Source organism: Ptychodera flava, chromosome 17, assembly GCF_041260155.1.
Source record: "Ptychodera flava strain L36383 chromosome 17, AS_Pfla_20210202, whole genome shotgun sequence".
NCBI classification, from domain to species: Eukaryota; Metazoa; Hemichordata; class Enteropneusta; family Ptychoderidae; genus Ptychodera; species Ptychodera flava.
Genome location: NC_091944.1, coordinates 15,239,120 through 15,251,316, shown reverse-complemented (window position 1 = coordinate 15,251,316; position 12,197 = coordinate 15,239,120). Strand labels below are relative to the sequence as shown.

Genomic DNA, 12,197 nt, shown 5'->3' with positions numbered 1-12,197 from the left:
CCCATAGTGCTGGATAATATCTACCAGTAATGAAATTTCAGAGACAAATCACCAGCAAATTCTGCAATTTTGCACAAGTTTTGGTGATAAATGCTGGTCTGCAATCAACAGCAATAAACCATTCTTGTAGGATAAGTACTGGATGGTTATTGCTAATTTTGATCTAAACATCAAAAAGGCATTGTCTAAATGTCATTTAGTTAGTGCTTAAAAGATGATAAAAGCCTCATCAATACCCTGGGCATTCTGGGAAAATGGAAAAACGTATGGAGTACTGTTCATCCAAATTAGTATTTGCATTTAAAAAATCTCACAATATAAAACTAATAAAACAGACAAGAATTGATAGTTGTACTCGACTGGTAACCATGGTAACAGACCTTGGAAATCTGCATGTTGTGTACATTGCCCTCATGTCAGGGAAGAGATTTTGATTGGGTTGTTAAATTGAAGGGCATCCTGGAATGATAATTCTTGTTATCATTACAGTATCCAGACATTCACTATGTACATGTACAGGTATGTACATAGTGGATATGAAATGCTCTGAAGGACACGGTGTAAATTGAGTTCAGTACATACACACTGGATATCAAGGTCAAGTTAGACAGCTGATAAGCTAATGCTTTGTTTATGTCACACGTTTTTCTCAGTCACTAAGGTAGAATTCACCTCAGGGACGTAGATATTTTGACCCTCAAATTTTCACAACACTTAGTGTTCTACTTTTGAATTACGTTACTCTTAAGCTTGTGTGCAGTAGAAATGAAGTTTTCAGAACCTTGTTTTATGTACCGGTATTTATTATTCAAAATGTGGCCGTTTTGAATTTGATTTTTGAATGTCAGTAGATTTTATGTAATTTGCTTCTCTCATACCCAAACTTGCATGGTGATCCCTGATTTTTAGAAAAAGTTGATAGAGTTTCTGCTTGGAAAGTTTGAGCAAAGGTGAAAACCTTTAGTTTAGAGGCACATTCTGGTATTACCTTAATGATAATTATGCACAAACTAAAAAAATATGCACAAAAACATTTGAAACACCCTTAATCAATGCAAATTTTTATAGGATGGTATTAGCTGAAAATGTTGCTGAGTAGTATGAGCAGATTTTCATTTTTATTGAATAGACAATATTAGGTATAAAAGGATCAAGTTTGTGGTGTCAGTACTCTTTCCATGTCTGAAGCTCAGAGGGGTCACTTCATAAATGAAGCTCTTGTTAAACTCCAATGTCTCATTGTAACAGCTAATTCATCATTTTGCATTATCTCATCGTGATGATTTTTTACAGCGTTGCCAGATTTTTGTAGCCCCAAAAAGTTTGTGGAAAACATACGTCTGACAGCATTCTACGAATTTGGCCTGTATTGTGAAAACTACATAGTAGTATCATGGCCAGAAGTTTAATACTTTGAGATACTGTGCTCATAAAGTTGAAATGTAGTATGGCTGGTATATTTTCCAGTCAGAGTCTTGCCAACTGCCAGGTTCACAGCATTGCTTGAGCCTTACCCATATCCTCCCGTTTTCCCTGTTCATGGGTCCATACCTACCTCAGTGAACAACAGGTTGGGCCAAACCATGGTAGTGACATGGGTGACAGAGCTTGAGAATCATATTGCATTGTATTTAAATTTACTGTACGGTGTTTGTCTTCAGGTGTTTCTAAGCTCATCACTGATTTATTATGTCTCTGTCATTATACAAGTATGAATTTATATTTTTTGTTAATACACTAGAATATTATAAATTTGTTTTTGCAGTGTACATTTAGTGATGAGCACCATGGTGAGAATACATTGCCCTTGAATCCATTTTTGTACATCGTACATGCAGAGCTTCCAGGTCAAGTTCATCCAGACAGCTGAATTAACCCTGAATGACACCTATTTTCTTCTTCTATTTTTCCTCCAGACGCTTGTTAGCTGATGCGTGCATCTTCACAAAGGTTACTGAAGGTCGAGAGTCACAGCCGTCGAAAGTTGCATGAATGGTCAGAGTTGTTGAGCCAGACAGCTTTGACTCCGTGAATGAACGGATTTCCATACATTGGCCTTGAACAAGGTAAGTACAATTGAATACTGGTAGTTCTCGTTTTAAATTTGAATTTCCTTTTGGGATGAACACACTGTTCACTTGGAAGATGTACCAGCCTGTCCATTTTGCTGTACATGTATATGTAATTAATACCATATTCTCAATGTTTGTCCAAATTTAGTTTATCTCAACAAGCATATTTTTCCTGTATTTTACCAGTTATCAGTCTTCTAAGAGTCTTTAGTGTAGAGAACTCTTAGAAATCATGCAGCTATCAATATTATGTCACTGAGTTATTCTAAGACTGTCATATTTGCAATGTTGACAAAGCACATTCTGTTGACTCAATTCCTTAAAATAGTATGATATAATCCTTCTAATGCTAAATGGAATCTAGTTAACATTTTGAATGCCGAAGTTATTTATGTTGCCTTTATGAAATATAATGCAGACAATTTTTTTCAGATCTGGACAAGTTTTTTCAGATTTTTCCTGAAATTTTGTTAAAAAATGGATTTCATGAATTTTCATACAAGCCAATGAAAATTCTTGTCCGTTTGGTCTAAAAATATCAAAACAATTTCAGAAAAATGTAGCACTAAAATTTAGGCGGGAAAATTACAGCACTCAAAGGGTTAATATATGATGTACATGTACATATTTTCCTCCCCTGTACCATACTGTCTCCATTGTTGTGTCGTAACAGTAAAGTGCAGTATTATACATGTAAGTGAAATTGTGTTTAACAGAACAGTTTTAGCAAGCATGGTCTGCAGTGAGAGGATGTTGGATGTTGGAAAATGACCATATCAGACCTAGAAGTCATTAATGTCTGTCAGAAAAGCTGCAGATCAACAGGTGGTCATAATGAGTATTTAGACAGATGCTACTTAATACTGTTTAATCATGTCACATTTCCAGAAATTTATGCAAATGAAGAGGAGTAATATATACAATTTCTGTGCAATGAATGAACATGTGCTTCAGTATGATCATCACAGCCAATGAAATACCTCAATGTGCTGTGTACAAACCTCCGATGTAACAAAGCCTGTATATTCTGTTGTAAGTCACTTTGCAACAATATGTGGCAGTTTGTATTTCAATGGAATATGTACATACACACTGAACATTTAGTTTTGTAAATCCCACCATTTGAAAAAAATTAGCAAGAATCTATTTTCAAGGACCTTTTTTGCATTGTGTAAGTTTTTGAGATACTGCCAGTCTGATTTGTGAAATTTGATTTTCAGGATTTTGCAGATGTTTTCAATCGCATTTCTTCAAATTAGGATGAAATTGTGATATTGTGTTTGACAATGATTTCCATTTTTTGATCAAAAGTTTGTGTGGTTTTGCTTGTTTGGACTTGCTTGTAAATTTGGTCAGATCACTAGGGTTCCTCTCATAAAAGAATAGCATTGATCGCAATGTCAGGTTTGTTACTAAATATTGCTGCATGTGCACGACCTTCGGCCAGACAACACTGCTTAAAATTCAGACAAATTTTGTTGTTGCATGCACGGCTGTTGTTGCAGCTTGTAGCCTGAGCCATAAATTAGTACTTGTGTGACTTTTTAGGTGCCATTGTAACACAAGCAGGTTTTGTTTTCGTTGTTTATGCGGAAAATGCTGACAAATATTTATTTATGCATATTAATGAGATAAAAAATGACATCATTTGCAATCAGTGCTATTGTTCAAAATGAACAACCCAACCAACAACTCTTATAGGGTCTTTGGTGGTAGAGATTTCTCTCGGGAAAATTATATCTGGTCAAAAACAATGACTGCCCCCCTCCCAAAGACATATATATCTGCCACCAAATACCCTGGTGAGCTGTTTTAGCCATAAAATAAAAGTGGACAGACGGACTGTCTTATCTCAAATGACATGTTTCAGTTCATGTTACATAATTCAATGTCAGGGGTCAATGTCAACATTAATTTTCACTGCTCACTGAGGGCGATGTTGCCATTGTTCTACTAGTGTATTACTTCTTTTACAAGCTCTTTGTTGCTCAAAAATTGATCTGGTGCGGCAAGTGGAACTGCATCAACAAACGCTATGCAGACGACATATTAATATTGCAACAGCCAATCAAATGCCTAGATTCGTGTTTATAATTCATCATCTGGGGCCCATGTCTTCCATTTGAAAATATAATAAACCCTGGCTCTGCCAATGAGAGCGCTTGATTTAGACTAGGCATATTATAAATTTAACTGTGACCTTATGACCCAGGCTCCAACTTTTAAGGTGAAGCTCTTGATTTTGATAGAAATTTAAAAAAGTCAGGTCAAATACTCTGATACAGTACAATCATATTACATAATGTCATATTCATGTGTCAAAATCAAAATAGCAACTTTGAAAGCAATACTGTTTCTTTTAAAACTGTAGTGCAGGTTGCACCATTATTGAGTTAAATACCAGCTTACAATAGATCAAGTCGTAAATTTGCTTTGATCACCTCATAAAAATTTTGAAGGACACTGACTTTCATAAGTGAGGCCATGCACACGCAGTGAAAAATCTGATAGACAGTTGGCATTCCGATGATTTTGCAATTATTTGCACGTTTCATTACACAGTTCCAAATATAGGATAATATTTTCAATTTATCTGCAAGACATGCAGCAACAATCGAATACAGTATTTATTGATGCAAAAACAGTTGGAATCATTATCGTTTCCCCTCCGCCCACATCTGCTACAACTATGCAACAAACAGAATAGTTTCAACAGTGAAGTATAGCGCCCTCACACAGTGGAACTCTGGTAGCAACTAAGCATGGTACAGGAACACTGGTAGCAAAGCTTGGTACTGGGACCTCAGTCTTCATTCTGGTTCAACAAAAATGTTTTACTTTTTGTCGTATGTTGTAAGTGCCATATTCCCACTAGGCCTATTATCTTGAAAATATACCCAGGTATCTGTAGGCTAGAGTGTGATACCACAGGTGAAATATATGCCTGGACAAAAGTGTTTTAATAGCCAGATGTTAAACACTGTGTGACCGTACATATAACACATACATCTGTCAATAAGACGTATGCTCCTATGCATCATGCATATTTTCATGTAAGTCCAGTTTTTTGTTTTCTGTCTGTTTGTCTTTTTGTTTTTTGGGGTTTTTTTTTTTTTTTTTTTTTTTGGAGGGGGGTTGTCTTGTTGTGTTGTTTTTTACTAGCATTGGCTCATTCAAATTGCAGATTGAAAAATTACCATGTCCTGGAATGAAGTCAGTGCAAATCGTCTTTCTCAGCGATTTATTCGTCCACTTGTCATCATCCATCTCACCTTATATTATTGGTAATGTGCATTGTGTATATATGTTCCAGGATATCTACATGTACCAGTATCCTGAGTGTGTATTTTGAGAAATTCTTCACATAAATGTGCACGTCAAGATCTTAGAAATCATCCCTACAAATTGAAAATGACATGCTAAGAATGTCATCAGGGACCAAGTAGAATTAGCATATTGGCATTCAACATGATGTAGAAGAAGAACTACATGTAACTTGACCATGACATTGTGGTAAGGTCTGAGCACAGACAAATGTAGACTTTTCTTGACTGGTATATCTTTTCATAATATGGATGTTCTGCTTTTCAGTGCATTTGGTTGGAAGAAATACCGAAGGTTTAGATAAGGAGGTTTCTTAATTATCATGCAGATTTTATATTTCTGCTCATATTTTGCGACTGCAATCGGATTGATATTTGCATAAAACTCAGGCAGAATGAATTTGTTATTACTGCAATACCAGTACTAATAAAATCAAAGATTAATTTCATTTTTGTGTGATTTGTCAATTTTTTAAGTGAGATTATACCATGCTATTTCCATACCTTACCTTCCACTCTTTAAACTAAAGGGACAAAGTCGGCCATTTTTCATGAATTTTGTTTGATACGAGATACTATTTTTATCGTTTGACATGTTAAAAGATGCTGAATGAATGGGTGACCATACATATATTCGACCCCCAGTTTTAGACATGGTCAATGAAACCATCGCGAAAACGAATTAATCGCCACGACCATTAATTCATTTTCACATTGGTTTCATGTATCGTGTCTAAAGCCGTTGTCGAATACATGCATGGTCACCCATTCATTCAGTATCTTTCAACATGTCAAACAATATGAATTGTATCTTACATTAAACAAAATTCATGAAAAATGGCCGATTTTGTCCCTATAATTTATCATTTTATTATAGTCAGAATATATATCCATTATACATAATACAGTACAAGTTTTATTCCATGAAGAAACGTTCTTGTGCAATACCTGATGCAATGCATGGTTCTAATATATGCAATGAATTCTAGTCATTGTAGTTCAGAATATATTTTATAATATGAAGTATATTTTCAACATCTTCAGAGATGCGACACATTTTGTGATATATTTACTTTTGAGTGTAGCTGTGAATAAAATTATAATACTGTAGACTAGAAATGAATTTTACAGCAATACATGTACATGTAACTCTATAATTTGCTTGTCGTGATGATTTCAATACTCCTATTGGGCAGTCAATATGAGTGTAAGAGACTGACAAACAATTTGTCTGCACATGGCTGGCACCAAAGGCAATGAAAAGTATCCCAGATGTTAATTGATAAATTGAAATCATAAAGTTTTTTATTACCGTAGATTCAAAGTATATACTAGTACTGATAGATCCCATGGAATACTATATTAAACTATCTACACATTTTAATGATTTTTTCATCATATTTCAATACTTCTCATAGTAGTGTTTTCCAGTGGGCAATCATGCTGTGATGGGAATGTTTCCATAAGACTATGCACTTCAACACGTGCAGTTTGATATTTCTCTTCATCTACTCAATAATTCACACAAAATTATTTTCATTTAAGACAGATATGTACCATGTCCATGCATGATCATTTGGAGTCAGTGCCTGGTTGAGGATTTATAGAATTACCAGGGCAACAGACGAAGAACGACATCAGGCTGTCATGATTAGATCAGTGTGATTACCGGTATATGGCCTTGTTTCTACGGGGACCAGCACAGCAAGCGCAATGTGTCTTCACATGATTTAGGCAGGCTGTATGTTAGATCAACCAGCCATGCCCCTACCCCCTTCCACCCATACCAAGCTAGTCCAACTCTAGTCTGACCCAGAGTTAGCTCATTGATCAGGTGCTGGACAAAGAGTTGAACCACGCCTGATGTGTAATTGGTCTGCAAAGCATTGTCTGGCAGACAGCACAGTTAACTACTTTTAATGTTGAACTATTTGTGTCACTTCTTTTGGCCTCTCCTGTCCATTGTTTTGCAGAACAGTACTATCCCTTTCAGATATTCATTGCAATGTTTTGATTATAATTATATCATATCAGTATATTGATTAGCACAAATGCACCCATCTGATTGGTCAAGACATGAAAATAACCGTGCTACGTTTGTGAAAACGCACACAGTTGGAACATGCACAAGCTCTCAGCTCGAGAAAAATTCCTTTTTTGATGTTTCACCCTGAATTTCAATATACTTTTATAAAATGATAGCAAGGTTGCCAAGGTCCTACCTCAGCAAGGGGATTTGACCAATTTACTCCTTATAATGTACTCGCTACCACTCTTGCATGCATGTTTATGTCTAGACTTGGTTCAAGTCTGTGATTTGTGAATGTTTGAGTGGAGTGAACGCAATGATTTGTATTCTGCTTTCATGTGAAATGCGCGCGTGAGTGGACGCAATGAGTAGGGTGAACGCGATAAGTGGAGTGAACGCTGTGCAGCGGAGTTTCACCCGGAATCACAGACTTGGCTTTCTTGCACGATCTGCATTGCTATAAATTATTCATGAGATGACGTTTTCTTTACTCATATATTATTCATAAGATGACATCACTAAATTTTACACATTGGGAGGAGTTACCAATTGACCCAAACGAGACGTGCATAAAACTCACATGGCGTTGTTGACAAAATGTCGAGTAGGATCACTCCCACAAAAGTCAGCACGACCTCTGTTGTATCACCGAAAACGCGTGAAAATATCTGTGTTGTTTGTGGGGCCCATGTTGCAAAATGCGAAAATCGTCGCCGGTTATTCAAGGATGGAAAAAGACACCGTCCTTACAGTTGTAGCCTGATCTCTTACGTGCCCAAAGCGATGGAAATCAAAACAATGTGGGCGACTTCGTATGTCAGTGATTTTCCGCTGCCGGTTGGTGCGCAGACGAACACATATTTTCCCTCAATGTAACTCTCAACAAGTTTTCTTTGGTAATCTCGCATGATTAGCGATGGTCGACCGATCAGTTGTAAAACGCAGTTGATGTACGAACTTGATGCCATTATTCGCCAAGATATAAAACGTACTCGATGTCTAGCTTTGCACTGAGATGACAACAAACTTTTGAATGCATGCAGAGCATGCGTTCTTCTTATTGGCCAGAATAGCGGCGGGGCTGTCAATCATTTTGTATTTGCTCTACGTCACTGTGTACACAGTCAGTCTCACCGCCTGTACTTGCAAGAAGTCCAAGTCGGTGAATCCGGCAGAAACTAACTCACTACTGCGCAGACTCAAACTCGACGCATTCAATAGCTGGGAAAACCTGGCGTGAGCTGCCAAATTCCGGATAGGTTTGTACGAAATAGGAGAGACACAAGAGAAACTATTATAAATGATTTTTTTTTTTTTTAATTCACCGACTTGAACCAAGTCTAGTTTATGTCATGAACTGGTCAGAATCTCGAGGTGTAAACCGTCACTGAGGTGGTTTATTGCATAGTCAGTGTACATTACATACTGCATGATACATCACGGTCCCTCTACAAAATGTGAATACATGTACATGTCATCGGCTGAGAAGTCACATTCTCCTTTCTACTGAATGCAGCTACACTCCCAAGTATATGTAAACATACAATCATGTACATCAAAGACAATCAATAAAATCCAATTTTGGTAATGCAGCTAAAAATGCTTGTTTAAACTGCTTCTTAGTGAAGCATTCATGTTGTGAGCCTCACAAATAGGCGAAAAGGTCATGACATTCTAAGCATTTTTTGAAGTTGAAGGTTGATCCACCTCAGGAGTTTAGATATGATATTTTTGGCTGTTTTCCTTTCCACCAGAGTTTAGTTTACTGTCATGAGGATTTTCTCCCCCTCCTGTTGAAATCCCCCACCCCTGAATGTAATTTGTTATGTCCCTTACTCAGAAAAGTGTTTGGTAATCTGTGGGATTTGCATATATTACCCATGACATCATATTCTAAAATTAGATATAGCATGTTTCACAGGTAGCAGCCAGTGAGCATTTATGTGTTCTGACAGGTTGCCTAGCAATATGATAAAGAAGTCATAATTAAGTTCCCTGGGAGCTTACTTAACTGCGAAGTTCAATAAAATTGAAAAGCACGTTTACTGCACTCTCAAAATGCACTCAGGGCAATCAGGTACAAACGGTTCTAAGGTAGATCTCTGGACTCTACAACGTTGCTCACACTGCAGCATCAAAGGATAATCTCTAGACTGGTTATGTAAGTACTGTTTTTTTTTAGTGCAGTGAGTTCAGATACAAGTGATGCAAATATGACTATTTCATGGTGTAACTGTGTTTAACCCTTTGAGCGCCACAGTCAATTTTTGTCACCTTCAAGTGTTGAAACCTAGACAGTTTTTTGTAGAATTTTTCCAAAGATTTGATCAAAATCTGTAGCCGATAAAAAGTGATATCCATTCAGTGCAAAACTGTCATAAAATTACAAAAAACTTCATAAAAATTAGTAAAATTTTGAGCTAAAATTTTGGCGGGAAAAATTACAGCACTCAAAGGGTTAATACTAGGATCAGGTTCTACATGTTTGTGTATCACATACATGTAGTTGAAGAATAATTTTCTTTCAAAGTCTGACCAAATGCAAGATAGTAACCTTTATTTAGTAGTATTAGGGTCAATGGGACAAGTATAAGAATGTCAATGAAACTTTTTCAATCACAGACATTGTGATCCAATGTCCTTCCATCCCATTGGAACATGCTGCACTGGTTTGAAGTCCTGAGAGAAATGTACCATAAATTTTGTTTATAATCAAGGTGTACTCACTATAATCCTTTGGGGTGACTGAAACCTAAGAGATTCTTTACTTACGTACTATCAACCCGAAGGCGTTGCCAGACCTATACTAGTATTCAGTGTTGTCCACAGCTTGGAAAAGCAGAGTTGCGACCAATTTACATAACAATGTATAATATGCATATTCTTTTGTTATGGAAATGTATTCTTTTGTACAGTTATTAACATATGAATAGATTGCTCCCAGAACAGAGGGGTGGCCCTGCCCGAAAATCCCCTTGTGGAGAAACTGAATATATTTTGCACTTGAGTATTTTTGAAACTTCCTTGTGGTTTGATAGCAGAGCAAAAATATGCAACAGCCAGATGTTTGTACTGTATGCACATAACACTTATATATCACCGTACTCTGTTTCAATCTATATTAATGGTTTGCGTGACTGTGAAAATTTTATTTGTCATGCAATGTTAGAAAGACCTTGCACTGAGCTGCAGTACCAATGAAAACTTTGCTCTCTACAGATTGTAAAAATACAATACGATACCCCTCTAGGATAATAGCTGATATGGAAGGAAAACCAGAATGAAACTACAGGTCTTTCTGCTGGGCTGTGAACACACACATTTTCTTCGCAAGTACCCACAGAACGTGTTGTAAACCAGACATTACAAAGTTTGCTGACTTATTTAATCATTGGTAGAAAGTCTCTCTGGTCTTTAAAGAAATATCCCTAATTTGTAAAAAACATACCAAGGGGTTATGGTCTTGGCAGAGACGGATCACTATTTCCAGAAAACAGGTGCCAGTTTATGACCTCTTTCAAGTAGACAGAAAGGCAATTGACTGCTACCTTGAAGTTGAAGGTTGATTAGTTTAGGTTAATTGGCTCTATTGAAGACTGGAATGAAGATGAGCGAATGATTGAGGTAGACATTGATCCTACTGTGATGAAGCACTGTACATGTATACTGTTACATTGTGTGTGTCTGTGTAAACACCCTGAAAGATTAACCATACTTTGTCCTAAAATTCAGGTACTATATGCCTCGGGGACAGATATTCGGACTCAAATTTTCACATTCTTTTCTGATTTACAATTTGTTGGGGTTCATTTTAAAGCTCTTAGAGTAAGAAAACTTTTAACTGGCTTAGTTTTTCGAAAATTGAAAATTTTATTTTTCCCCATAGAGTTAACACAGAGATGGCAGCCATTTTGAATTTCAAATATCAGTAAATGTTAATTTGTGTCTCTAGTACCAACCTTTGCACAGTGATCCCCTGATTTTTATTCTTGATTTGGTAAGAGTATAGTTGAAAGTTTCATGCAGGAAAGTTTGAGCAAAAGTTTAAGTCTCTCACTTTTGAGGCACATACTACCTTAACAGAGAAGCCTGTCAGTGGGAAAATAACATCGTGACATGGCAACATCAATCATATGTAATTAATGACAGTCATGTACAGCTATATGTTTATGAACACTTAAATAATTCATGTTCACACATATAACAGTCTTGTGAAAGGACAAAATTTTTGTCCTTTTTTCTTTTTGTCAGCTAGGCATTGTATACGATTATGCAAATATTGTCAGACAGGTTGAAATTGTTTTGACAAGTCTAATGTGTGGCATTTTTACATGAATTTTGGAGTTGAATAAGGTAATCTATTTTCTTTTGGCAAAAAAAATGAATGGAAAGAACATCAAAGGAACAGCTAAGGGTCTTTTAGTAAAATTGAATGCGAGAGCAAATACGCATGGTACATGCCCCCATATGAATGTTTTCAATGTACAATAGTCTTCAAATTCAATGTGAAGTTGATGCTGTCAGGTTATTGTATCAGAGAAAATATGTTCAAAGTCAAATAACAAACTCATTTACATGTGAAGTAGTCGTGCAGCCCTTTTTAAAAATATCACCATATTGCATTCACTGATTTCTATTCAGAGAAGGCGCATCGTATTGTGAAATACGGAACAGAATGTCACAGACGTAAGCAGAGGAAGATACTTTTTGGTCAAGAAGAGAAATGTGATTTCATAAACGTGAATATGGTGTGGCTTTAGCAACGATCGTCAT

At 36.4% G+C, this 12,197-nt stretch overlaps 1 protein-coding gene across 1 annotated transcript in view; it reads left to right on the top strand.

Moving 5' to 3' along the window:
- Positions 1–12,197, top strand: part of LOC139115574 (uncharacterized) — a 42,677-nt gene that overhangs the window by 7,333 nt on the left and 23,147 nt on the right. The window contains exon 2 of the mRNA XM_070677813.1: positions 1,917–2,066. The gene's annotated coding sequence lies outside the window, so the exon portion shown is untranslated. The remainder of the gene's footprint in view (positions 1–1,916; positions 2,067–12,197) is intronic.